The 27,315-nt window shown below is 44.7% G+C and overlaps 1 long non-coding RNA gene across 1 annotated transcript in view; it reads left to right on the plus strand.

The window, feature by feature from the left end:
• Positions 1-640: 640 nt before the first annotated feature.
• Positions 641-27,315, plus strand: part of LOC119853455 — a 35,360-nt gene continuing 8,685 nt past the window's right edge. The window contains exons 1-2 of the long non-coding RNA XR_005292082.2: positions 641-934; positions 17,936-18,046. This is a non-coding gene — a long non-coding RNA (uncharacterized LOC119853455). The remainder of the gene's footprint in view (positions 935-17,935; positions 18,047-27,315) is intronic.

Here is a 27,315-nt window from a genome sequence, read left to right on the forward strand (position 1 = left end):
GACACATTGGGGAGATAGTTGATTAAGTACTGGTTATTAATCAATTACTAAGGGATTCAGCTTGTCAGACAGGAAGACAGGAAGGGAGAAGGGGAGGCTTGAAGGAAGGGCAAAGAAGCCCAGAATCTGAGAGAGAAATAAGATCTCTCTCCTCCATTTTGCCTTGTACTTAGGGAGTAGGTAGAAGTGTGTGGAAACTTTTATGTTGTGGGGACACTGGAGCCTATAGAACTAGCTTTAGCATTTATTTTATTTAGCAGTAAAGTAAGGAACCTACAGGCCTGTATTCTGTAAGACATTGGCTTCAGCAGTTAGCATAAGGCTTGAGGTCTATGAACTTTGGCATGGATAAATGGCCCAAAGGTCATCCTTAAGTTTTAGGGAACTGGGAGTAGAGTGTTTAAGGGGGAAGTTTGCATATAACAACCCCAGGCAATCACAGGAATATGAGCGAATACCAGCTTTTTGGATATTTTAGGATAGGAACATCTGCAGATGTCTACCCACAAGAGTGCCATGGCAACGAATTGACGTATATAATAATAAGTTGAGATCATTAATATATTAACCTACAGGAGAAGGGCACCCCAACTTAGTAGGGTGAGGAAATACAAATAAGGAAGAGGGGAGAAAACCCCTAATGAATATGCATTAGGCATAGTGGCATCAGCATAACATATAAAAGTTGTAGCCCAGCCTGTGTGCAGGGGGGGAGAGACATATGTAATTGTCCACTTGCACCCATCAGTTTGAATTCTGGAAAAAGGAAATAAAACTAGCCAACAAGAAATTTTTTCATCTCTTTTGCCTCTCACAGGGCCAGAGCTATGACGCAGAAGCAGAGATCACCTGGGTTAGCCCTGAAAGACATTCAGAGCTGACAGATTCCTACAACGCTGTCACCTTGCGAAATCACAGACTGCAACGCATTTGTGTATATATGTTTGCCTCCTTTAACCTTGTAATAAGACTTTCATTTCTTTTCTTAAGGTTTATAAATCCTATAGGGTTGGCTATAAGATAGATAGAATAGATAGAATACTATAGGGTTGGCTATAAGCATTGTCTTTGGTGTGAGATCTAAGGTACAAACTGACCTGGGGTAAACTGGTCTTTTGGGTCTGGGAGCGGCCTGAATGTTTTGTGATCTTTGGTGTATAGTAACCATCTATCACTATGTCCAACTTGCCTAGGTGGCAAGATAGACTGGAATGCCCAAAGGGACTGTCTGTGACTCCAAGGTAAGACTGGTATAATGCTTTAGGAGTTCACACTTGTTACTGGGTTGGTGAAATCTAATTATAGAACACACCACCAGTTTGGGGGGGGTCTCTGTCCTGCACAATCATGAGTCATCCAGATAGCATGCAATGCACTGTGGAAACTTGAAATGCCAGAGTGGTACTGGTGAGTGGGAAATCATTTTGGAGTTGGAAAATCAACTGTGGGAGCCATTGTCATGCAAGTGTGCACCATTAATTGTCTCCTGCTGTGCAGGACTGTGACTCAGCATCTGACCTCCTTGCCACAGAGTACATCAACAGAAAAGGCTACTTTTCATAGATTCATAGATTCATAGATACTAAGGTCAGAAGGGACCATTCTGATCATCTAGTCCAACCTCCTGCACAGCGCAGGCCACAGAATCTCACCCACCCACTCCTATGAAAAACCTCACCTATGTCTGAGCTATTGAAGTCCTTAAATCATGGTTTAAAGACTTCAAGGAGCAGAGAAGCCTCCCTCAAGTCACCCATGCCCCATACTACAGAGGAAGGCAAAAAACCTCCAGGGCCTCTCCAATCTGCCCTGGAGGAAAATTCCTTCCCGACCCCAACTATGGCGATCAGCTAAACCCTGAGCATATGGGCAAGATTCAGCCAGATACTACAGAAAATTCTTTCCTGGGTAACTCAGATCCCATCCATCTAATATCCCATCTCAGGGGATTAGTCCTATTTACCCTGAATATTTAAAGATAAATTACTTACCAAAATCCCATTATCCCATCATACCATCTCCTCCATAAACTTATCGAGTAGAATCTTAAAACCAGATAGATCTTTTGCCCCCACTGCTTCCCTTGGAAGGCTATTCCAAAACTTCACTCCTCTGATGGTTAAAACCTTCGTCTGATTTCAAGTCTAAACTTCCTGGTGGCCAGTTTATACCCATTTGTTCTTGTGTCCACATTGGTGCTGAGCTTAAATAATTCCTCTCCCTCTCCTGTATTTATCCCTCTGATATATTTATAGAGAGCAATCATATCTCCCCTCAACCTTCTTTTAGTTAGGCTAAACAAGCCAAGCTCCTTAAGTCTCCTTTTTCTATGCAAGCGCTGGTGGATTACCAGGCATGCTTCACCAACATCAACATTGGCTAGTCAGGGAAGATGTATGATGCTTGTATGTTTAAGAACACAGGACTGTCAGAAAGCTACAAGCAGGGACTTTCTTTCCTGACTGGCGGATTACCATTGGTGATGTTGAAATGCCAATAGTGATCCTGTGGGACTCGGCCTACCCTGTGCTCCCCTGGCTCATGAAGCCGTACGTTGGCCACCTCAACAGCACCAAGGAAACATTCAGTTATCAGCTCAGCAGATGCAGAATGACAGTTGACTGTGTTTTTATCAGAGCGAAGGGGCACAGGCATTCTTTACTCACAGGATTGCATCTCTGTGAGAAAAATATCCCAATGGTTAAAGCTGTCTGCTGTGTCCTGCATCATATCTGTGAAGCAAAGGGGGAAAGTTGCTGCTGAGGTGGAGGGTGGAAGTGGAGCGGCTGCCCACTGAGTTTGAACAGTCAGACACAAGAGCTATCAGAAGAGCTCAGTGCAGAGCAATATGGCTAATGGAGGCTTTGAAAGAGCTGCCTAACAATGAGCCAGAGTAATAGTTTGTGGTGTACTGTGCTCTACCTGGCCCTACAGTTTGGGGGCCTGGTAGGAATTGTGTGATGCTTGGTGCACATCTGTGAACAAAACACTGACAGCACACCTATTAATTTTGTGATGCTTTCTGTACATTTACGATTACTAAGCTATGTTTGTCACTGATCCTCTGAATTGTGTCACAGTGTACAATAACAAGTCAGTGGGTGCTTTCACTGCCACCAGGCATTCTGCAGCATATGTTGGGAATTAATACAAATAAATTATTTTCCAAACAATCAAGTTTTACTGAGTAAATAAATTTTAAAAATGTAATAATAAAATTTAAAAATTCTATACAGGTTTAAAAACAAATACACAAAAACCTTAACAAATGTATAGAACAGAGCTTAAGGAAGGGGAAAAACATTCATGACCATTTTGGCTACCCATACAGCAACTGTGGTTCTAAGAGGTCAATGTATGTGAGCTGTGTTGTCCTTGGTGTGGAGTGGTAGGGGCACAGATGTGGCTCCTAATGCCACATGGAATGTTGGAGGAGGGGTAGGGAGGTGAGCCTGAGATTGTTGAGTCTGTCAGTCGACAAGAGTCTGCAGCACCTGTGTTTGCTGCTGGAGACGCGTCATTATGTCCTGGTGCATCTCCCTCTCCTTTTCCTTCTGCGACTTTCTCCTCTCCGCTCTTTCCTTCTCCAGGCTGTCTGCAGGCCCTGTGCTCACAGTCTGAGCCAGCACTGGCTTGCAGGATCTCCCTGAACATGTCTCCCCAAGTCCTTTCTCCTACTTATCTGGCTCAGGCATTCCCCACATGTTGAGGGAGAAACCCTCAAGGCAGCAGTGGCAGCAGGAAGAGATAAAATACACATAGGTACCATTATCAGTCTAGTCACAAAGTTAAGACTCAGAACTCCCTTCCTTTGTTCCTTAAAGTTTTAAACAAGACATGCTTATTGACACTTCTGCTTTGGAGTGCTTATGCAGGGCACCATTCAGAGCAGTATGGAGGATGGGCCATCAGGGGTGAGAGAAATGAGGAGGGAATTGCTCGGTTTTATGAAACTATGAATCTAGGACAATGGCACTGAATACGGGCACCATTTTCCACTGGTGGTGGTGATTTTAGCTGATATCTGACTCCTGAGTGTAACAAAGGCACAGACAGTGTGTTATACCAATAAAATAAAAACCAGCAGGATCTTATTAAAGGGGAAAAGGCAAAATACCACATTTATTGTGAATACAGAAACAATCATAGTAAGCAGTTAGTTATAGCTATAACATTCCATTCAATCTCATATTTATTCACACACTCATTCAATCACACACACACACAGATTCTGCAAGGTTGTTATCATAGTTACCAGCCTTAGAGTTGCTCATGCCAAGCCACTGGCCAGGTGGCCTGGATATGAGGAGGGAGCAGGGCCTTGTCAGATGCTCATCTGATGCTCCTGGAAGTTGGTTTGCAGAATCAGACCCCAAAGTTCTCACTTTCTAGAGTCCATTTTTATAGGAATTTCTTCCTATGCCAGTCTATGGGAATTGCTTCATCAAGCTGTTGCTGAATCAATCAGCAGATGGCACATTCCTGATGGCTCCGTGCTGCCAGATGTTATCTTGTTCTTTGGTTCTCCCATTCTTGAGGCTGTTGGGTGGATTCCAGTCTGCTCTCTGGGGGTCCTCTGGTTATTTCCACTTGACGCCTTCTTCAGCCGATGGACACTGGATTCTTAGGGTGGCACTTCCCTGATCATTCAGTTGTTATTCACACCAAGCATCCATCCACATACATCTTCTATCTCTATTTTAATCACAATTGTTAACAAAGTGAGATGAATACAACAAAAGGGTGGGGAATCTCTGGGTGGTGTTTCTATTGTTACAGAGTATTGCTTTGAGTCTCTCTCTGTGTAGGTAGTTGTTATTACAAAGAATTGCTTTGAGAACAGGCTCTGTCTTAGAATGTACTAACACAATTAGCAGCTTGCAAGTTTCACACCTAGAAGGAGAGAAACAGTACCAAAAACCAAGAGACCTCTTAATTAGTAATACCCTGGAATTTAAACTATGGGGAATCAAACTCATTTGTGATTTTAATACAGAACGTCTTTAATATGATCCAACAAGTGCAGCTGCTGCTGGCGTCCCGAAGCTTCCCAGTCAATATGCTGCTAGCCTGTTTACTGCAATGGTGCCTGATGAACTTATCGCTGAGTGCAGTGGGAAAGTGTTCTACTGCAGAAGCAGAAATAAGGCTTCTGCCCCTAGAAACCTTTGGGGAAGGATGTGTTGTTACCATGTCAGCACAATGGAGAGCTTACATTGGTGGAAGACAAATGTAAGTGTAGACAGATGCACAGCTAGGTCGGTGTAAGGCAGGTTACATTGACCTAACTTTGTAGCGCAGACCAGGCCTTAGACAAGCACAGACGGTTGGACCTACAGGGGAGTGTGTGCGAATTGTTTGCAAAGAGAAATACAAGGTGAGGGAGCATGCCCTGTGGCAGAGAGAAAGCAGTGTGAGGGCAGCAGGATGTGGGGAACTTTCCCCTACCTCCCACACACAAAATAGTTCTTTCCAGCAGAGATTGTTATTGTTGTTGTTTTAAAACCTCTTGGCTTTTATTGTTAAATTAAACAGGAGTGTTTTGTGCTGTACAATCTCTGTCAGTGCAGAGGGCTGGCTCCTCAGCTGGTGTCAGATGGCACAGCTCCATTGAAACCACTGGAGTGACGTTGATTTACACCATCTGAGGAGCTGGCTCCAAATTTTTCCTTAAGTCCACCAATCAAAACGTATGGATGCTAATTATTCCGCCCAAGGAATAGATCCATGAATTACATTTAAAAATCCAGGGAGTTTGCTTTTTAACTAATAAGTTGTCTCTGTTTGCCTTCATCAATTCCAATGCTACCCCTTTCACTACCAATAAACTTTAGACTCGCTCATGTAGTGGGCACATTTGCTTTTAAAAGGTCAGCCACTGGCAGACTCATTCTGCAGGGAGTAGATAGTGTGTGCTTCACCAAAACCTTGCAACCATTCTTGATGTGTTTGAATATACTAGACCACAAGGGCATTGGAACACAAAACTCATTGTCAGTAATGTAAGAAATATAATCTTTGCTACAAAGCAGTTTGCCAGGTAAATGTAAGCCTGTCAGACTATCGAGGAAAAGAAACTCATGGGCCTCAGAAGACATTTTTTTCCACTGTCTACCCTAGCACAGCACAGATCAGTTTTCCTTTGGGGTGAGGGAAGGGATGAGAAATTGGGACACAGTACTTAAGCCTACAGCACTGGAGGCTGCACACAGAAGAGATGTTGTGTGAAGGAAAATAGCAGCAATACTGCACTTGCCCTTAGGCACTATTCTTCCAAACTGCCCCTCAGATTCTGTGCAGTGGGGGAAAGATGGGAGCCTAATCATTTTTCAGAGCTGAGAGTGAGAATTGCAGTTTTTATTATACAGTCAAACTTCAGAGTTACGAACCCCAGAGTTATGAGCTGACCATTCAACCACACACCTCATTTGGAACCAAGCATACACAATCAGCAGCAGAGACCAAAAAAAAAACCAAAAAAACCCCACCAAAACAAAAAAGGCAAATACAGTACAGTACTGTTAAACATAAACTACTAAAAAAAAGGAAAGCAGCATTTTTCTTCTGCATAGTAAAGTTTCAAAGCTGTATTAAGTCAATGTTCAGTTGTAAACTTTTGAAAGAACATAACATTTTGTTCAGAGTTACAAACAACCTCCATTTCTGTGGTGTTCGTAATGCTGAGGTTTTACTGTAAGACTTCAGTATTATTGCTAGGATAGAAACAGATGCTTTGGAGGAGTTCTGAAATACAGAATTAGAAACGTAATAATGTAAGCTCGTGTTCAGTAGAAAATTGCCTTTCCAGGAATGACTTCAGTTCAACCTACATAAGAAATTGCTGGCATTTGGAATCGCTTTTCAGTACTGTTTGGTAAGAAAGTGAGGATCGCTGCAGTGATATCCAGGAAAAGTACCTTTCTGAGTGAGAAGTTCAGGAATTGGTTAAACAGAGTTGAGCAAGACTAGCTGATGAATCATAGAATCATAGAATATCAGGGTTGGAAGGGACCCCAGAAGGTCATCTAGTCCAACCCCCTGCTCAAAGCAGGACCAAGTCCCAGTTAAATCATCCTAGCCAGGGCTTTGTCAAGCCTGACCTTAAAAACCTCTAAGGAAGGAGATTCTACCACCTCCCTAGGTAACGCATTCCAGTGTTTCACCACCCTCTTAGTGAAAAAGTTTTTCCTAATATCCAATCTAAACCTCCCCCATTGCAACTTGAGACCATTACTCCTCGTTCTGTCATCTGCTACCATTGAGAACAGTCTAGAGCCATCCTCTTTGAAACCCCCTTTCAGGTAGTTGAAAGCAGCTATCAAATCCCCCCTCATTCTTCTCTTCTGCAGACTAAACAATCCCAGCTCCCTCAGCCTCTCCTCATAAGTCATGTGCTCTAGACCCCTAATCATTTTTGTTGCCCTTCGCTGTACTCTTTCCAATTTATCCACATCCTTCTTGTAGTGTGGGGCCCAAAACTGGACACAGTACTCCAGATGAGGCCTCACCAGTGTCGAATAGAGGGGAACGATCACGTCCCTCGATCTGCTCGCTATGCCCCTACTTATACATCCCAAAATGCCATTGGCCTTCTTGGCAACAAGGGCACACTGCTGACTCATATCCAGCTTCTCGTCCACTGTCACCCCTAGGTCCTTTTCCGCAGAACTGCTGCCGAGCCATTCGGTCCCTAGTCTGTAGCGGTGCATTGGATTCTTCCATCCTAAGTGCAGGACCCTGCACTTATCCTTATTGAACCTCATTAGATTTCTTTTGGCCCAATCTTCCAATTTGTCTAGGTCCTTCTGTATCCTATCCCTCCCCTCCAGCGTATCTACCACTCCTCCCAGTTTAGTATCATCCGCAAATTTGCTGAGAGTGCAATCCACACCATCCTCCAGATCATTTATGAAGATATTGAACAAAACGGGCCCCAGGACCGACCCCTGGGGCACTCCACTTGACACCGGCTGCCAACTAGACATGGAGCCATTGATCACTACCCGTTGAGCCCGACAATCTAGCCAGCTTTCTACCCACCTTATAGTGCATTCATCCAGCCCATACTTCCTTAACTTGCTGACAAGAATGCTGTGGGAGACCGTGTCAAAAGCTTTGCTAAAGTCAAGAAACAATACATCCACTGCTTTCCCTTCATCCACAGAACCAGTAATCTCATCATAAAAGGCGATTAGATTAGTCAGGCATGACCTTCCCTTGGTGAATCCATGCTGACTGTTCCTGATCACTTTCCTCTCCTCTAAGTGCTTCAGGATTGATTCTTTGAGGACCTGCTCCATGATTTTTCCAGGGACTGAGGTGAGGCTGACCGGCCTGTAGTTCCCAGGATCCTCCTTCTTCCCTTTTTTAAAGATGGGCACTACATTAGCCTTTTTCCAGTCATCCGGGACTTCCCCCGTTCGCCACGAGTTTTCAAAGATAATGGCCAAGGGCTCTGCAATCACAGCCGCCAATTCCCTCAGCACTCTCGGATGCAATTCGTCCGGCCCCATGGACTTGTGCACGTCCAGCTTTTCTAAATAGTCCCTAACCACCTCTATCTCTACAGAGGGCTGGCCATCTCTTCCCCGTTTTGTGTTGCCCAGCACAGCAGTCTGGGAGCTGACCTTGTTAGTGAAAACAGAGGCAAAAAAAGCATTGAGTACATTAGCTTTTTCCACATCCTCTGTCACTAGCTTGCCTCCCTCATTCAGTAAGGGGCCCACACTTTCCTTGGCTTTCTTCTTGTTGCCAACATACCTGAAGAAACCCTTCTTGTTACTCTTGACATCTCTTGCTAGCTGCAGCTCCAGGTGCGATTTGGCCCTCCTGATATCTTTCCTACATGACCGAGCAATATTTTTATACTCTTCCCTGGTCATATGTCCAACCTTCCACTTCTTGTAAGCTTCTTTTTTATGTTTAAGATCCGCTAGGATTTCACCATTAAGCCAAGCTGGTCGCCTGCCATATTTACTATTCTTTCGACTCATCGGGATGGTTTGTCCCTGTAACCTCAACAGGGATTCCTTGAAATACAGCCAGCTCTCCTGGACTCCCTTCCCTTTCATGTTAGTCCCCCAGGGGATCCTGGCCATCTGTTCCCTGAGGGAGTCAAAGTCTGCTTTCCTGAAGTCCAGGGTCCGTATCCTGCTGCTTACCTTTCTTCCCTGCGTCAGGATCCTGAACTCAACCAACTCATGGTCACTGCCTCCCAGATTCCCATCCACTTTTGCTTCCCCCACTAATTCTACCCGGTTTGTGAGCAGCAGGTCAAGAAAAGCGCTCCCCCTAGTTGGCTCCCCTAGCACTTGCACCAGGAAATTGTCCCCTACGCTTTCCAAAAACTTCCTGGATTGTCTATGCACCGCTGTATTGCTCTCCCAGCAGATATCAGGAAAATTAAAGTCACCCATGAGAATCAGGGCATGCGATCTAGTAGCTTCCGTGAGTTGCCGGAAGAAAGCCTCATCCACCTCATCCCCCTGGTCCGGTGGTCTATAGCAGACTCCCACCATGACATCACTCTTGTTGCACACACTTCTAAACTTAATCCAGAGACACTCAGGTTTTTCCACAGTTTCGTACCGGAGCTCTGAGCAGTCATACTGCTCCCTTACATACAGTGCTACTCCCCCACCTTTTCTGCCCTGCCTGTCCTTCCTGAACAGTTTATAACCATCCATGATTGTACTCCAGTCATGTGAGTTATCCCACCAAGTCTCTGTTATTCCAATCACGTCATAATTCCTTGACATCACCAGGACCTCCAGTTCTCCCTGCTTGTTTCCAAGGCTTTGTGCATTTGTATATAAGCACTTGAGATCACCTGTTGATCACCCCTCATTCTCAGTATGAGGCAGGAGCCCTCCCCTCACAGACATTCCTGCCTGTGCTTCCTCCCGGTATCCCGCTTTCCCACTTACCTCAGGGCTTTGGTCTCCTTCCCCCGGTGAACCTAGTTTAAAGCCCTCCTCACTAGGTTAGCCAGCCTGCTGGCAAAGATGTTCTTCCCTCTCTTCGTAAGATGGAGCCCGTCTCTGCCCAGCACTCCTCCTTCATGGAACACCATCCCATGGTCAAAGAATCCAAAGCCTTCTCTCCGACACCACCTGCGTAGCCATTCGTTGACCTCCACGATTCGACGGTCCCTACCCAGGCCTTTTCCTTCCACGGGGAGGATGGACGAGAACACCACTTGCGCCTCCAACTCCTTTATCCTTCTTCCCAGAGCCACGTAGTCCGCAGTGATCCGCTCAAGGTCATTCTTGGCAGTATCATTGGTGCCCACGTGGAGAAGCAGGAAGGGGTAGCGATCCGAGGGCTTGATGAGTCTCGGCAGTCTCTCCGTCACATCACGAATCTTAGCCCCTGGCAAGCAGCAGACTTCTCGGTTTTCCCGGTCAGGGCGGCAGATAGATGACTCAGTCCCCCGGAGGAGAGAGTCCCCGACCACCACCACCCGCCTTCTCCTCTTGGGAGTGGTGGTCGTGGAACCCCCAACCTCAGGACATCGCATCTCATGCCTCCCAACCAGCGGAGTCTCCTTCTGCTTTCTCCCCCCAGACATATCATCTGGTCCACTCTCCGCATTGGTACCTGTGGAGAGAACATGAAAGCGGTTAGTTACCTGTGTCTGTGTTACTGGAACCCGGACATTCCGCTTACCTCTTCTGGAGGTCACATGTTGCCAAGCTTCTTCACTGGCCTCTTGGCTCCTCTGTGCAACCTGCTCTATATCTTTAGAGCTTTGTGCCCCTAGAAGGCTATCCTGAGTTTGGTCCAGAAAATCCTCAGTCTCTCGTATACAACGCAGGGTCATTACCTGTTGCTCCAGACCTTCAATCTTCTCTTCCAATATGGAGACCAGCTTGCACTTTGTACAGACAAAGTCGCTTCTGTCCTGTGGAAGAAAGACAAACATGGCACATCCAGTGCAGTTTACAACAGCTGAACCCCCCCCTTCCATATCACCTACCTACTATGAGCTTCCTCAGAGACGTTGGCAAGATGTAAGCCTCACTGGGCTCACTCCAGGCGAACTCCCAGGCGAACTCCTGCTGTGAGCTGCTCTGCTGTCCCCGCTGCTCCGCTGGTTCGCTGCCGCTCAGCTGGTTCGCGAGGCTCTGGCTATTTTTAAACAGCCAGGCTTCCCTGACGCAAACACACAGACACCCTAATGCCCGCCCCCTGCAGGCTAGCAGCCAATCAGACACTCACTCAGGCTCTCTCCCTGCCCTCCCAGCAAACACACGCTCGGATACTTCCTCAGCAAGCAAACACACACACTCGGATACTTACCAGTCCCAGGCAAACTCCTGCTGTGAGCTGCTCTGCTGTCCCCGCTGCTCCGCTGGTTCGCTGCCGCTCAGCTGGTTCGCGAGGCTCTGGCGACGTTAGGACTGAACTCAGAAAAGGGCTTGGTTGTTAGGGCTTGAAGTTAGGACTGAACTCAGAAAAGGGCTTGGTATCACTATTCAGGGATGAATGAGAAAATATCATCCTGCCATTCTGTACTGTAAGAGCCGGGAATAAGAGAAAATGCTATTATTAACAATGTTTATAGTGTGGTAGCACCTAAAGGCTGCAATCAGGCTGCACCCTATTGTGCTAGGCGCTGTACAAGTATAAATGACTGTCCTGTCCCAAAGACCTGGTAGCCCAAAAGACAAGATGGAACAGGTGAATGAGCCAAAGAAGCAGGTCGGGGTGAGCTGGGGTAAATGGGGTAAAAGATTTAATAGGAGGTGCCCCAGGCAGTAGCAGTAGCAGTAGCCAGTCAGTAGCAGTGACCACAGCTCTCTTCCTGTCTAGTCACTATCAGGTTCGTTTTATGCGCTTCAGCAGAGGTGAGGAGCTTGAAAGAGGACAAAGTGATGGCTCCCTGGATTTTGCATAGGAACTTTTCCCACTCCTAAGGGACAGCATGGAGGAAGAGTTTTGCAGAGAAGAAGAGAATGGGGAGATGGAGGCTGGCTTAGCCCTGGTCTACACTAGGCGTTGAGGTCGAATTTAGCAGCGTTAAATCGATGTAACCCTGCACCCATCCACATGACAAAGCCCTTTTTTTCGACTTAAAGGGCTCTTAAAATCGATTTCCTTACTCCACCCCCGACAAGGGGATTAGCACTGAAATCGGTTTTGCTGGGTTGAATTTGGGGTACTGTGGATGCAATTAGATGGTATTGGCCTCCGGGAGCTATCCCAGAGTGCTCCATTGTGACCGCTCTGGACAGCACTCTCAACTCAGATGCACTGACCAGGTAGACAGGAAAAGGCCTGCGAACTTTTGAATTTCAATTTCCTGTTTGGCCAGTGTGGCAAGCTGCAGGTGACCATGCAGACAGAGCTCATCAGCAGAGGTGACCATGATGGAGTCCCAGAATCGCAAAAGAGCTCCAGCATGGACCGAACGGGAGGTACGGGATCTGATCACTGTATGGGGAGAGGAATCCATGCTATCAGAACTACGTTCCAGTTTTTGAAATGCCAAAACATTTGTGAAAATCTCCCAGGGAATGAAGGACAGAGGCCATAACAGGGACCCGAAGCAGTGCCGCATGAAACTTAAGGAGCTAAGGCAAGCCTACCAGAAAACCAGAGAGGCGAATGGCCGCTCCGGGTCAGAGCCCCAAACATGCCACTTCTATGAGGAGCTGCATGCCATTTTAGGGAGTTCAGCCACCACTACCCCAGCTGTGTTGTTTGACTCCTTCAATGGAGATGGAGGCAACACGGAAGCAGGTTTTGGGGACGAGGAAGACGATGAGGAGGAGGTTGTAGATAGCTCACAGCAAACAAGCGGAGAAACCAGTTTTCCTGACAGCCAGGAACTGTTTCTCACCCTGGACCTGGAGCCAGTACCCCCCGAACCCACCCAAGGCTGCCTCCCGGACCCATCAGGCGGAGAAGGGACCTCTGGTGAGTGTACCTTTTAAAATACTATACAAGGTTTAAAAGCCAGCATGTTTAATGATTAATTTGCCCTGGCATTCGTGGCTCTCCTGGATATACTCCCAAAGCCTTTGCAAAAGGTTTCTGGGGAGGGCAGCCTTATTCAGTCCACCATGATAGGACACTTTACCACTCCAGGCAAGTAGCACATACTAGGAATCATTGTAGAACAAAGCATTGCAGTGTATGTTTGCTGGCGTTCAAACAACATCCGCTTTTTATCTTTCTGTATTATCCTCAGGAGAGTGATATCATTCATGGTCACCTGGTTGAAATAGGGTGCTTTTCTTAAGGGGACATTCAGAGGTGCCTGTTCCTGCTGGGCTGTTTGCCTATGGCTGAACAGAAATGTTCCCCGCTGTTAGCCATGCGGTGGGGGGAGGCAAAATGTGACCTTGTAACGAAAGCACATGTGCTATGTATGTAATGTTAACAGCAAGGTTTACTGTGAAAGAGTATACCCATTGTTCTATAAAATGTGTCTTTTCAAATACCACTGTCCCTTTTTTTTCGTCCACCAGCTGCATGTGTTTCAAGGATCACAGGATCTTCTCCTTCTCAGAGGCTAGCAAAGATTAGAAGGTGAAAAAAACGCACTCGCGATGAAATGTTCTCTGAGCTCATGCTGTCCTCCCACACTGACAGAGTACAGACGAATGCATGGAGGCAGACAATGTCAGAGTGCAGGAAAGCACAAAATGACCGGGAGAAGAGGTGGTGGGCTGAAGAGAGTAAGTGGCGGGCTGAAGAGAGGGCTGAAGCTGAAAGGTGGCGGCAGCATGATGAGAGGAAGCAGGATTCAATGCAGAGGGTGCTGGAGGATCAAACTAATATGATCCAGCATATGGTTGAGTTGCAGGAAAGGCAGCAGGAGCACAGACCGCAGCTACAGCCCCTATGTAATCAACCACCCTCCTCCACAAGTTCCATAGCCTCCTCACCCAGACACCCAAGAACGCGGTGGAGGGGCCTCCAGACACCCAGCCACTCCACTCCAGAGGATTGCCCAAGTAACAGAAGGCTGGCGTTCAATAAGTTTTAAACTTTTAAAGTGCTGTGTGGCCTTGTCCTTCCCTCCTCCACCATCCCTCCTGGGCTACCTTGGTAATTATCCCCCTATTTGTGTGATGAATTAATAAAGAATGCATGAATGGGAAGCAACAATGACTTTATTGCCTCTGCAAGTGGTGATCGAAGGGGGGGGGGGAGGGTGGTTAGCTTACAGGGAAGTAGAGTGAACCAAGGGGTGGGGGGTTTCATCAAGGAGAAACAAACAGAACTTTCACACCGTAGCCTGGCCAGTCATGAAACTGGTTTTCAAAGCTTCTCTGATGTGCACCGCACCCTCCCGTGCTCTTCTAACCGCCCTGACGTCTGGCTGTGCGTAACCAGCTGCCAGGTGATTTGCCTCAACCTCCCACCCCACCATAAACATCTCCCCCTTACTCTCACAGATATTGTGGAGCTCACAGCAAGCAGTAATAACAGTGGGAATATTGGTTTCGCTGAGGTCTAACCAAGTTAGTAAACTGCACCACCACGCTTTTAAACATCCAAATGCACATTCTACCACCATTCTGCACTTGCTCAGCCTGTAGTTGAACAGCTCCTGATGACTCTCCAGGCTGCCTATGTATGGCTTCATGAGCCATGGCATTAAGGGGTAGGCTGGGTCCCCAAGGATAACTATAGGCATTTCAACATCCCCAACAGTTATTTTCTGGTCTGGGAAGAAAATCCCTTCCTGCAGCTTTTGAAACAGACCAGAGTTCCTGAAGATGCGAGCGACATGTACCTTTCCCGGCCATCCCACATTGATGTTGGTTAAATGTCCTTGTGATCCACCAGTGCTTGCAGCATTATTGAAAAGTACCCCTTGCGGTTTATATACTCGCTGGCTTGGTACTCTGGTGCCAAGATAGGGATATGGGTTCTGTCTATGGCCCCACCACAGTTAGGGAATCCCATTGCAGCAAAGCCATCCACTATGACCTGCACATTTCCCAGGGTCACTACCCTTGATATCAGCAGATCTTTGATTGTGTTGGCTACTTGCATCACAGCAGCCCCCACAGTAGATTTGCCCACTCCAAATTAATTCCCGACTGACTGGTAGCTGTCCGGTGTTGCAAGCTTCCACAGGGCTATTGCCACTCGCTTCTCAACTGTGAGGGCTGCTCTCATCTTGGTATTCTTGCGCCTCAGGGCAGGGGAAAGCAAGTCACAAAGTTCCATGAAAGTGCCCTTACACATGTGAAAGTTTCGCAGCCACTGGGAATCATCCCAGACCTGCAACACTATGCGGTCCCACCACTCTTTGCTTGTTTCCCAAGCCCAGAATCGGTGTTCCACTGCATGAACCTGCCCCATTACCACCATGATGCCCACATTGGCAGGGCCCGTGCTTTGAGAGAAGTCTGTGTCCATGTCCTCATCACTCTCGTAACTGCGCTGACGTCGCCTACTTGCCTGGTTTCGCTTTGCCAGGTTCTGGTGCTGCATATACTGCTGAATAATGTGTGTGATGTTTAATGTGCTCCTAATTGCCAAAGTGATCTGAGCGGGCTCCATGCTAGCCGTGGTATGGCATTTGCACAGAAAAAAGGCACAGAACGATTGTTTGCTGTTGCCCTGATGGAGGGAGGGGCGATTGATGACATGGCTTACAGGGTTGGCTTACAGGGAATTAAAATCAACAAAGGGGGTAGCTTTGTGAGAAACTGAATGGCCGCCTCAAGGATAGAACTCAAAACCTCAAGGATAGAACTCAAAACTGGGTTTAGCAGGCCGTTGATTTCACAGAGGGAGGGAGGAGAAAATGAATACAAAACAAATCTGGTCTATTTCTTGTTTTGAGCCACTTCATCTATCTTTATACATCATGCTGGCAGCAGACTGTGCAGTACAACCGCTAGCCATCATCACCTCCTGGGTGCTCGGCAGAAGATGGTGCAGTATGACTACTGGCCATCGTCTTCTGCTGGCTGCAGATTAAAAGACAGTGCACTGCCGGTAGGACTCAATCGCCATGAAACGAAACAAGGGAAAGGGTGAGGCACTCCCATGTTTGCCCAGGTGCCCGGTTAAAAGAGCTCCCAGGACTACGTTGATGACGGCTACCAGTCATACTGCACTGCCTGCTGCCAAAAGGCAATAAACTGCTGCTGTGTAGCAATGCAGTACCATGTCTGCCAGCGCCCAGGAGACATTCGGTGACAGTTAGCTGAGCGGGCTCCATGCTTGCTGTGGTATGGCGTCTGCACAGGTAACGCAAGAAAAAAGGCGCAAAACGATTGTCTGCCCTTGCTTTTACGGAGGGAAGGTGGGAACGGGGACCTGATGATATGTACCCAGAACCACCTGCAACAATGTTTTAGCCCCATCAGGCACTGGGATTTCTACCCAGAATTCAAATGGGTGGTGGAGACTGCGGGAACTGTGGGATAGCTACCCACAGTGCAAAGCTCCGGAAGTCGACTGTTGCTTCGGTACTGTGGACACAGTCCGCCGACTACATGCACTTAGAGCATTTGTGTGGGGACACACACACTCGACTGTATAAAAACTCTTTCTACAAAACCGACTTCTATAAATTCGACCTAATTTCATAGTGTAGACATACTCTTAGTTGGCAGAGTGCAGACTGGAGCTGATAATGTGAGGATAGGTCAGATAGGGAGGGGAAAGCTAATGTGGTTGCCTTTTTCAGTAAATACCAGAGGGAGGAGAGGAACTCATGTTTTTTGAATGGGTCCCGTGACACTGTTGATTGGATATAAGACTTGTAATAGTATCTTGCATTAGCCTCTTGACAACCATCTTTTTTAAAATTGTGTGGCTCTAATACAGATTATTTCCTTTTTCCATTTTCCCTCAGGAGAAAATAGTGCAGTCTTCACAGTAGAAGGATTAGTTGTCCATATAGATAAAAGCTCAGCTTTGTTTAATGCTGGATTTTGTGTGTGTGTTTGTATGTGTGCCAAATTAATTGCTTACAAAATAATCCCCTTAGCCAGTCCTTCAGGGAAAACTCCAGATACTGTCACTTCTATTTCTGCAGATCTCTAACATGGGACAATTTAATCACAAAAAGAAAAGGAGGACTTGTGGCTTAGAGACTAACAAATTTATTAGAGCATAAGCTTTCGTGAGCTACAGCTCACTTCATCGGATGCATACAGTGGAAACTATAGTGGGGAGATTTTATATACACAGAGAACATGAAACAATGGGTGTTGTTATAACAATGGGTGTTACCATACAGACTGTAACAAGAGTGATCAGGAAAGGTGAGCTATTACCAGCAGGAGAGAAAAAAAACCTTTTGTAGTAATAATCAAGGTGGGCCATTTCCATTTCCACTTTACAAGGACAGTAGGAGGGGAAATAAACAAGGGGAAATAGTTTTACTTTGTGTAATGACCCATTCACTCCCAGTCTTTATTCAAGCCTAAATTAATTGTATCCAGTTTGCAAATTAATTCCAATTCAGCAGATCACAGTAAATCAGAATAACATTCCCCATAGAAATTCAACAGACATCTATTCTAAATGAAATGCATTCTCAATGGAATCCTCTTTGTAACCTGATTTTTGCATTCTGGCTAAAATGTTAACGTGCTCAGGTCCTGAATGCAGGTTCTTCCTGTCAGACCCAGATCAGGGTCTTAATGCTCAATTCAGAGAGTGTTTTAGTCTTCCTTCTGTTGTTGTGTATGTGAGTTGAGGGAGGAGGAGCAGGAGGCAGAGGAGATGTTTTGAAAATATGCCTATAGAATGGTGTCACTGAAAGAGAAAGCATGGAATTAATTTGTGAGTGAAAGTCAGATCAATTTTTTTTTGTCAGGCAGCTAAAGCATTGTTTTTTAGAATTGGAGCAAGGAATCAAAACATCTTAGATTGACAGTACAAATAAACCTCCTCTCTGGTGGCACTGACTGAAAGTAAATACATGATTGTCTCCATTTTTCTTTTATTACAGTTAAATTCACTCCTGCCCCCACCCTGCCACTGAACAAGTTGACTATTCAAGAGAGAGATTTACCTTGCCTTAAACACTCAGGAATGGATTGTCCAGCCTAGTTATATGAAGGTAAGCAGTATGGTCTCCTACGGTATCCTTCCCCTCTGCACACACATCTCTGTGTTAAATTCAATTATTGCCTCTTGTCTTGAGCATAGATTGTAAACTTTTCTGGGCAGGAGCTGTGACTTTTTTTTCTGTGTTTGTTCAGTACCTAGCATAATGGGGCCTCGGCCCATGATTGGAGCCCCTAGGCACCCCAATAATAATTCAAATGTACTGAAAAAGGTTAATATTGCATGTGGATGTATGAAAAACTCTTCAATTGGTAGACCTTAACCAGGGCACTGTTCTGCCTTTGCAGAGGGATGGAGTCAATGACCTAATGGGTCTCGTACATCTTTCTCACAAGGGTCTTGATGCTTCTTGTTTCCTGTCAGATCTCAGGAGTACCAGAAGTGGATCTCATGGTATTTGGTACTTCAGTTCTGATCCTAGTTAGAACTAGAAAGTGCCCACAAATAAATAGCGTGGAGGACGCAGGGAACAAAACTCCTGGCAATCCCAAAGGTTCCATTTTTGGAGGTTTGAGTCTTATAAATGTTACTGTTCCTGTATCTGAATGTTTGCCATATGTTTTCAGCATATTGATCTTGACTCACCCCATGAGAACAAGGGATGCACAAATACCATGGCCCTGCATCTGCAGCAGGGAGCTATGACAGAAAAGGCACTTGCCTGTACAGGAGGGCAGGCAGAGGTAGTGCTACTGCCCTTCCACAGGGAGTTATGCTATGGAGGGAGTAGCTTGAAAGTTCTTCCAGGACTCCACATGATCCAAGCAGATAGATGCTTTGCTAAGTCAGAGCATTTCTGGGCTGTCCTGGTTAGCCCCCTTCTGGGCTGCACTCACTGCTTCCAGGGTACAGATGGACTGGGGGGTTGTAGGCAGTTTGAACCACTATGCTCTCACTCCAGAACCTGGAAAAGACAGCACCAGGATGTCTTGTGCTTGGGTACTGACAGGTGGTTGCCACTTAACCAGCACATCTGGCACTGGGGCTGCAATATTTTTGATCTCAGAGAGTCTATGTAGAAAAACTTAGTAGGTAGCACTTACAATAAATGGTGTGTACAAAAGGTCAGTTTGAGGAGGAAAATAAAGGTAAAAGTACAATCTGAAACTTTATCTCAGACTCTTCAGGCAAAGGGCATCAGTCTTTCACAGTTGGCTGTCCCTGGTGTAATCTTACACCTGAATTAATCCAAGTAAATAAAAGTATTCAGTAGACTGGAAAGCTTACTTGAAAAATATCTGCGGAGCTTGCACTAGGTTTGTAAAAGGTGTGCATGCTAATGATTAGTTGCACACTCTAAGCAGTACCTTTGCAAGGCCACAGTTGTACCATGTTCTATACAATTGTTAATAGGAAAGTAATTAGAGGAACTTGTTACCAAAGTGATCGGTGAGATTTTCTAAGGATCAGAATGGTATCCATTGTGTATATTCTTCAACAAAGGTAGGATTGTTTGTTTTTCCAGAGAGTAGAGGCCAGATACTTAACTGATGTAAATTGGCATAGCAGTATTGACTTCAGCAGCAATATGCTGATTTATGCCAGCTGAGGTTCTGGGTGCCTCTGAGGTGAATGATCCCCTCATTGTGTGTAGACTGCTACCCAGTCCTAAAAATCTGGGATGTTTGCACAGTTCTTTTGGAAAATGTAGGTTTGTATCAAGTGTACCAGCAGATGGCGCTCAAGAGTCTCAGATGCCATCATTAACACATGTAACGCATTGCCCTGGAGCAATAGGCCTCTTTCTCTACTGAAAAGTGAGTGGATGGCAGGCCAGCTATATTTCAGCATACAGAAAGCAAAATATTACAGGGTTTACTGTGGCGTGACTCATTATCTGGCTCAGATACTCACAGCTATAAAATATAGATGCTCATCTGAGAAATCCAGAGTCTGTTAAAATGGTTACAATATTTTAGATTATGGTGAATAAGAAGTAAATGTGCCTTACTGCAGGCCCTGGTGACATATCTGAGTCATACAATTGATATGAAAAAAGTTAAAGCCTGTCCTAGAGAGAAAAAAAGCTTAGTCCAAAGTAAATATCACGGAAATTATTCCTTTTGCTCTTAAGTAAGTGTTACAGAAAATTTCTATCTAACTTCTCCCCAATAACAAATCCAATGGCAATTAAAAGAAATGTGCTTTGTTTTAGAGTGAGAAATGCAAAAAGCCATTTGAGCAGAACAAGAGGATAGCAAAAGCTGCAGAAGTGTTAATGGTCTTATTTTATGTTTTGTTTGGTTGCAGTTTTTACATGAGCACATACCAAAGACCTATTCCTTCTTCTTTTTCCCAATGGCCAAAACGCTGACATTCAGCCTAAGCCAACTGAAAAACTGGGAAATGAGGAGGAGTTAGCCCAGTTACCATAAGGTGTGAAATCCACCAACAAAGTCCTATTTTCAGCACTTTTTGAAAAGAACTTCTAATTACGGCAACTGAAATGGCAAATGGAAGCAGACAGGACCAGTCTTTAAAAACTTAATGCTGCATATATTAGAGTGTAGTGGGAATGTGTTTCATTTTTAACTAGAGCCATATGCAGGCTAAAAAAACTAACTAAGAAGTCCAGTACTCTGTATTGTGGACAATTTCTTTGCAGTGACACCAAAATCCTTGCATGCCTTATTAACAGAGCTGCATGAAACCCACAATGAAAGAGTTAAAATGAAAACTATCAGCAGCCAGCTATTTTTGGTAGTCAGATTTGGATTCACATATAGAGCTGGTGGATGCCTTGTCTGGTGAATACCAATAGGCCCACATGGTACCTGCCATTCTTCCTTTATTGAAAAGTGAATTTGCTAGAACGTGACAGCCTTTCTGTTGAATGTTTGAGCTAGTAGAATTCAATAGCAAACCCTCTAGCAGGGATATAATTCTCAAGGATAATTTTAACAATGTAAAAAAGAGATAGTTTTCCATGCAACTCTGTAGGTACTTAGAGTAATTTCTATACAATCTTATCCAATCCATTATATCACTCTCTTTGCTTCATCCCTGTTACATTCTGTAGGGTGAACTTAAATGGCTGGGGTTTCCTCACTATAAAAGCTCTGTACACCCACCCATACATCTCACTGTGAATCAGTTCAGTCAAGATTTTGGGGGCAGAGGAGAGGTAGCTTCTGAAGAGTCTAGCATTTGTAGATTGAAATTACAGGGAGGTCTGTTTGTCAGCCTCATGAAGAATTAATATGACAGGGCAATGGAGAACTGGCTAGCCATCTCCCAGGAGATGTCTGGTCACTACAGGGCTTAAAGGCCACTGGCCCACCCTTACCACACTTCAAAGGTAGGTATCTAGCTAGAGTTAAAAGCCAAGGTGATCCATGATGCACAGGACTTTAATGAACTAGATAAACAGGAAGCCACCTTAACAAGTATATGGGGATTTTGCTTATGCAAAAATATTCACTATAGCAGAGTTCACATATTAGCTGTATTTGCCTTCAGGACTTGTCATCTATCTGTTTTATCATCTGATTAATTTTTCTGTTATTAATTTTGTGCCCTATTTCATGGCCTACAGTTCAGGGATCTTATGGCCAAGCTAAATAAAAATGGGCCTCACAGGTCCTGGCAGCTGAATTCTAAACCACACTCCTGCTTTATTGCCACAATACCTTTCATGCCATGGTACTAAGTAAGGTGACATCAGTGGAATCCTCACTCTGGGTGGTTTATTACATCTCAACCATAAAAATACTAGAGTCGTGGAGGGGTTGGAACCCTTCTTCCACTTCAACCTTGAGATGAAGTTTAACTTTCCCCTCTTCAGGCAATTTATCCTCTCCTGGCTCTGAAGGATAGGGATCTTCACTGCCTTCCTTCTTGTAGCATGGTGGGGGACAACTGGAGTACAGTTTCCTCATTTGTAAAAGCTTTAGGTTTCACAAAAGGTTCAAGACCAAAACAGCTCATCAGGCTCAAAGAACTTAAACTCCATGACATTCCCCCATCCCCCAATAACCTGGTCCAACTTTATCAAAGTCACTAAAGTTCTGACAGATGCTTGCTGCATACGGACTTCCAGAAAATAATCCATTGGTCAATGGTCTGCCATTCATTTCAGGCACTCTCTAAGAGGAATGGTATTAAACATATGAAATCAGTGGCTTACTCTCTTCCATCAAATCAGGTGGCTTTTTCCAGTGATCAAGAGATGTACAAAATGATAACCACTCAGGCACACCACTGAGCCATTGTATAGCAAAAAGTTGTTCTTGACTATGTCACCAGTTAGGAAAACTTTGCTGAAAATTCCTACCGGGTTGGCTTTGAAACAGTATCTGAGGGTTGGCTTACAGATGTTCTCATGTTTGCACAGAAATAACAAATGGTGTGAATTACAACAGATGTTAGTTATTTCATTGCAAAGACTCGTGTGGACCCTGTTGTTACAGAATAAGAAATGTTGTGTTTGGCTGGCTAGTCAAGTTGAATAATTGTTCCTGTCTGAACATTTGGTTGTTAAATTTACAAGATGGTTAATGGCCCCTAGCAATGTTAACTATCAGGGCACTTAAAGCCTTTGTATAGGTTTCTATTTTATTATTTAAATCTAAATTAAATAAAGTCAATTCAGTGTCAGTAGCAAACAGACTTTAGCTAAATTGCCTTTCGTCTTTTTATTCCAAAATTAGTGTCCACACACAGACTTGCACCAAAATAGCTAAATTAGTTTTAGGAAACCCTTCAAGTTAAATTGGTGCAAGTCAGTGTATAGACCAGCCCTCTGAACCAGTTTTTTTCTTTCTTGATATCTCAAATAAGAAACACAATTTCAGGAAAACTAGCCAGAAATCAAAACTGCCAGAATGAGAATAAACTGTGAGCAAGTATTCTCTTCTGAAAACCAGAAGCTAGTGTAATAAAAATGGGACTTGGTCCTTTAGCTTCTTGTGACTATAGGCTCAAGTATACAAGACCTATAAATCAATTACTGTAAAAGATCATCAAACCTACAGGTATCAGAGACTGACAGTTTGGAATACTATTAAATGAAGAAAGTTTTGCCTTTTCACTATTTTTAGAGGGTTTCTTTCAATCATTTAATAAAGGACAGGTTCAGCACCATGTGCCACTTTAATGCATCTGGCCCCCAAACTTAACACAGGACTGAAGGAATATGCTCCTAATAAGATAGTTATCCCAAGGATTGCCTGATAATTCCTTTCAAATGAAGATAGATATCTTTATTGGGTACAATATGAGATTTACATAAGAGGATGTTTGATTATATGCTTTGCACCCTATTGTAATCCAGCAACTAAAGTGTTAATTATCTTTCTGTAAACTGGTTAATTAGACCATTAGGGCCTGCTGTGTTTGACTAGAAGCACCTGGGACATTATTCATTACCAGAACTGTTATAGCTTGCACCTTTATGAGTTTGCACAGTAAATAGTGTGTTGTGAGCAGCTAATGGAGTCTGGTTACACTGCTGTGCTGACTTCTCTTGCTTCTAAAACTTAAGCATTTTGGCTAAGGAAGTCCAATTAGGTGCTTCATGATTTTTTTTTCAAACATACATGCACACAAGACAAGACCCAGAAGTCTGAGTGTCACACGTCTTCCTCCTTGCTGAGATGTATTCCACCTCTACAAATTGAAGTTATGGTCAGAAGAAAAATAGAGTACCTTGTTCTCAATTCAAACCCAGTTTGAAGTTCCTATCAGTGAATGAGTTGGAGGGCAGCTAGCGATCCTGCCTATTTTAAAATGCTAGCCCTTAATTTTTTACTGCCACTGTAAAATACATTGTCACAGATGATATTGCTAGGACTCTAGAACCATTATTTAAAAGAATAAGGTTGTTTGGTTATTTTATTTCCTGTATTAAAGATCACAAATTTATAATGTGCCTTTTAAAATTAATACCTAACTTTCAGAACCAGCAGAGCTGTGTGTGGAAATCTGAGAGGCTTGACCATCTTTATAATTACAGCACTGTACAAAACTATCTTTAACTTTACATTGTTGTATTTACCTACTTCCAAAAAAAGTTATATTGACACAGTTAAGCACATCTAGGCAAAAGAGAACCTTTATGCTGTAGTTTCAGGTTGAAATAAACTTGAAAATTAAAATCTGGCAAGAATTTTGTACTTTAAGAAGAAAAAAGCATTTTATAACTTAAAAGAAACCCAACTTTTGAGAGTATGGAAACACACCCCTATGACAGCCAAATAACCTTAACTCTGTGCCGTTAGTAATTCCCACCTCCTATCTTCCCTTTGATAACAGAGGTTGTTTGGGATTAAAGGCTTTAGGGGTGTGATCAATGAAGCAATTTAGGTGCTCCAGAGTTAGGCACTTACGTCTCTGTTCATGGCCACCACTGTGATCCACAGCGTTCCCTTTTGTCTGCCACCTAACTCTATAGGCACCTAACTTTCCACTGTACAATTTCCTAGCCACCTAAGTTTTAGACCCTGGGGCATTCACAGTGCTGCCTCCATCTAGGTACTCAGGTGCCTATCTCCCACCTAAGTCCGAGGGTGATTCATAAACCAGGGGAAATACTTTCATTCATCTACCTAAGTCGCTTGTGTAGCCTGATCCAGTAGGCATGCTCTGAGGTCACCTACTGGATCATGCCCCATTAAAAATCCAGCTGGAGGAGAATCACAGAATCATAGAATATCAGGGTTGGAAGGGACCTCAGGAGGTCATCTAGTCATCTAGTCCCCTGCTCAAAGCAGGACCAATCCCCAACTAAATCATCCCAGCCAGGGCTTTGTAAAGCCTGACCTTAAAAACTTCAAAGGAAGGAGATTCCACCACCTCCCTAGGTAACGCATTCCAGCGTTTCATCACCCTCCTAGTGAAAAAGTTGTTCCTAATATCCAACCTAAACCTCCCCCACTGCAACTTGAGACCATTACTCCTTGTTCTGTCATCTGATACCACTGAGAACAGTCTTGATCCATCCTCTTTGGAACCCCCTTCCAGGTAGTTGAAAGCAGCTATCAAATCCCCCCCTCACTCTTCTCTTCGCAGACTAAACAATCCCAGTTCCCTCAGCCTCTCCTGATAAGTCATGTGTTCCAGTCCCCTAATCATTTTTGTTGCCCTCCACTGGATGTTTTCCAATTTTTCCACATCCTTCTAGTAGTGTGGGGCCCAAAATTGGACACAGTACTCCAGATGAGGCCTCACCAATGTCGAATAGAGGGGAACAATCACATCCCTCGATCTGCTGGCAATGCCCCTACTTATACATCTCAAAATGCCATTGGCCTTCTTGGCAACAAGGCACACTGTTGATTCATATCCAGCTTCTCATCCACTGTAAACCCTTGGTCTTTTTCTGCAGAACTGCTGCCTAGTCATTTGGTCCCTAGTCAGTAGCGGTGAATGGGATTCTTCCGTCCTAATTGCAGGACTCTGCACTTGTCCTTGTTGAACCTCATCAGATTTCTTTTGGCCCAGTCCTCTAACTTGTCTAGGTCCCTCTATAGCCTATCCCTACCTTCCAGTGTATCTACCTCTCCTCCCAGTTTAGTGTCATCTGCAAACTTGCTGAGGGTGCAATTCACACCATCCTCCAGATCATTTATGAAGATATTGAACAAAACCGGCCTGAGAACCGACCCTTGGGGCATTCCACTTGATACCGGCTGCCAACTAGACATGGAGCCATTGATCACTACCTGTTGAGCCCGACAATCTAGCCAACTTTCTATCCACCTTATAGTCCATTCATCCAGCCCATACTTCTTTAACTTGCTGGCAAGAATACCTGGGAGACCATGTCAAAAGCTTTGCTAAAGTCAAGGAACAGCACGTCCACTGCTTTCCCCTTGTCATAAATATAAAGGGAAGGGTAAACACCTTTAAAATCCCTCCTGGCCAACGGAAAAACCTTTTCACCTGTAAAGGGTTAAGAAGCGAGGATAACCTTGCTGGCACCTGAACAAAATGACCAATGGGGAGACAAGATACTTTCAAAGCTGGAGGGCGGAGGGGGGGGGAGAGGAGAAACAAAGGCTCTCTCTGTCTGTGTGATGCTTTTGCCCGGAACAGAAAAGGAACGGAGTCTTAGAACTTAGTAAGTAATCTAGCTAGATATGCATTAGATTCTATTTTGTTTAAATGGGTGATAAAATAAGCTGTGCTGAATGGAATGTATATTCCTGTTTTTGTGTCTTTTTGTAACTTAAGGTTTTGCCTAGAGGGATTCTCTATGTTTTGAATATGATTACCCTGTAAAGTATTTACCATCCTGATTTTACAGAGGTGATTCTTTTACTTTGTTTCTTCAATTAAAATTCTTCTTTTAAGAACCAGATTGCTTTTTCATTGTTCTTAAGATCCAAGGGTTTGGGTCTGTGTTCACCTATGCAAATTGGTGAGGATTTTTATCAAGCCTTCCCCACGAAAGGGGGTGTAGGGTTTGGGGAGGATTTTGCGGGGAAAGACGTCTCCAAGTGGGCTCTTTCCCTGTTATATATTTGTTAGACGCTTGGTGGTAGCAGCAATAAAGTCCAAGGGCAAAAGGTAAAATAGTTTGTACCTTGGGGAAGTTTTAACCTAAGCTGGTAAAAAAAAAGCTTAGGAGGTTTTCATGCAGGTCCCCACATCTGTACCCTAGAGTTCAGAGTGGGGAAAGAACCTTGACACCCCTCAACCACAGAACCAGTTATCTCGTCAATTAGAAGGCAATTAGATTAGTCAGGCATGACTTGCCCTTGGTGAATCCATGCTGACTGTTCCTGATCACTTTCCTCTCCTCTAAGTGCTTCAGAATTGATTCCTTGAGGACCTGCTCCATGATTTTTCCAGGGACTGAGGTGAGGCTAACTGGCCTGTAGTTCCCAGGATCCTCCTTCTTCCCTTTTTTAAAGATGGCACTACATTAGCCTTTTTCCAGTCGTCCTGGACCTCCCCCGATCACCATGAGTTTTCAAAGATAATGGCCAATGGCTCTGCAATCACATCCGCCAACTCCTTTAGCACTCTCGGATGCAGCGCATCCGGCCCCATGGACTTGTGCTCGTTTAGCTTTTCTAAATAGTCCCAAACCACTTCTTTCTCCACAGAGGGCTGGTCACCTCCTCCCCATGCTGTGCTGCCCAGTGCAGTAGTCTGGGAGCTGACCTTGTTCGTGAAGACAGAGGCAAAAAAAGCATTGAGTACATTAGCTTTTTCCACATCCTCTATCACTAGGTTGCCTCCCTCATTCAGTAAAAGGCTCACACTTTCCTTGACTTTCTTCTTCTTCTTCTTCTTCTTCTTCTTCTTCTAACATAC

This window comes from Dermochelys coriacea, chromosome 3, assembly GCF_009764565.3.
Source record: "Dermochelys coriacea isolate rDerCor1 chromosome 3, rDerCor1.pri.v4, whole genome shotgun sequence".
NCBI classification, from domain to species: domain Eukaryota; kingdom Metazoa; phylum Chordata; order Testudines; family Dermochelyidae; genus Dermochelys; species Dermochelys coriacea.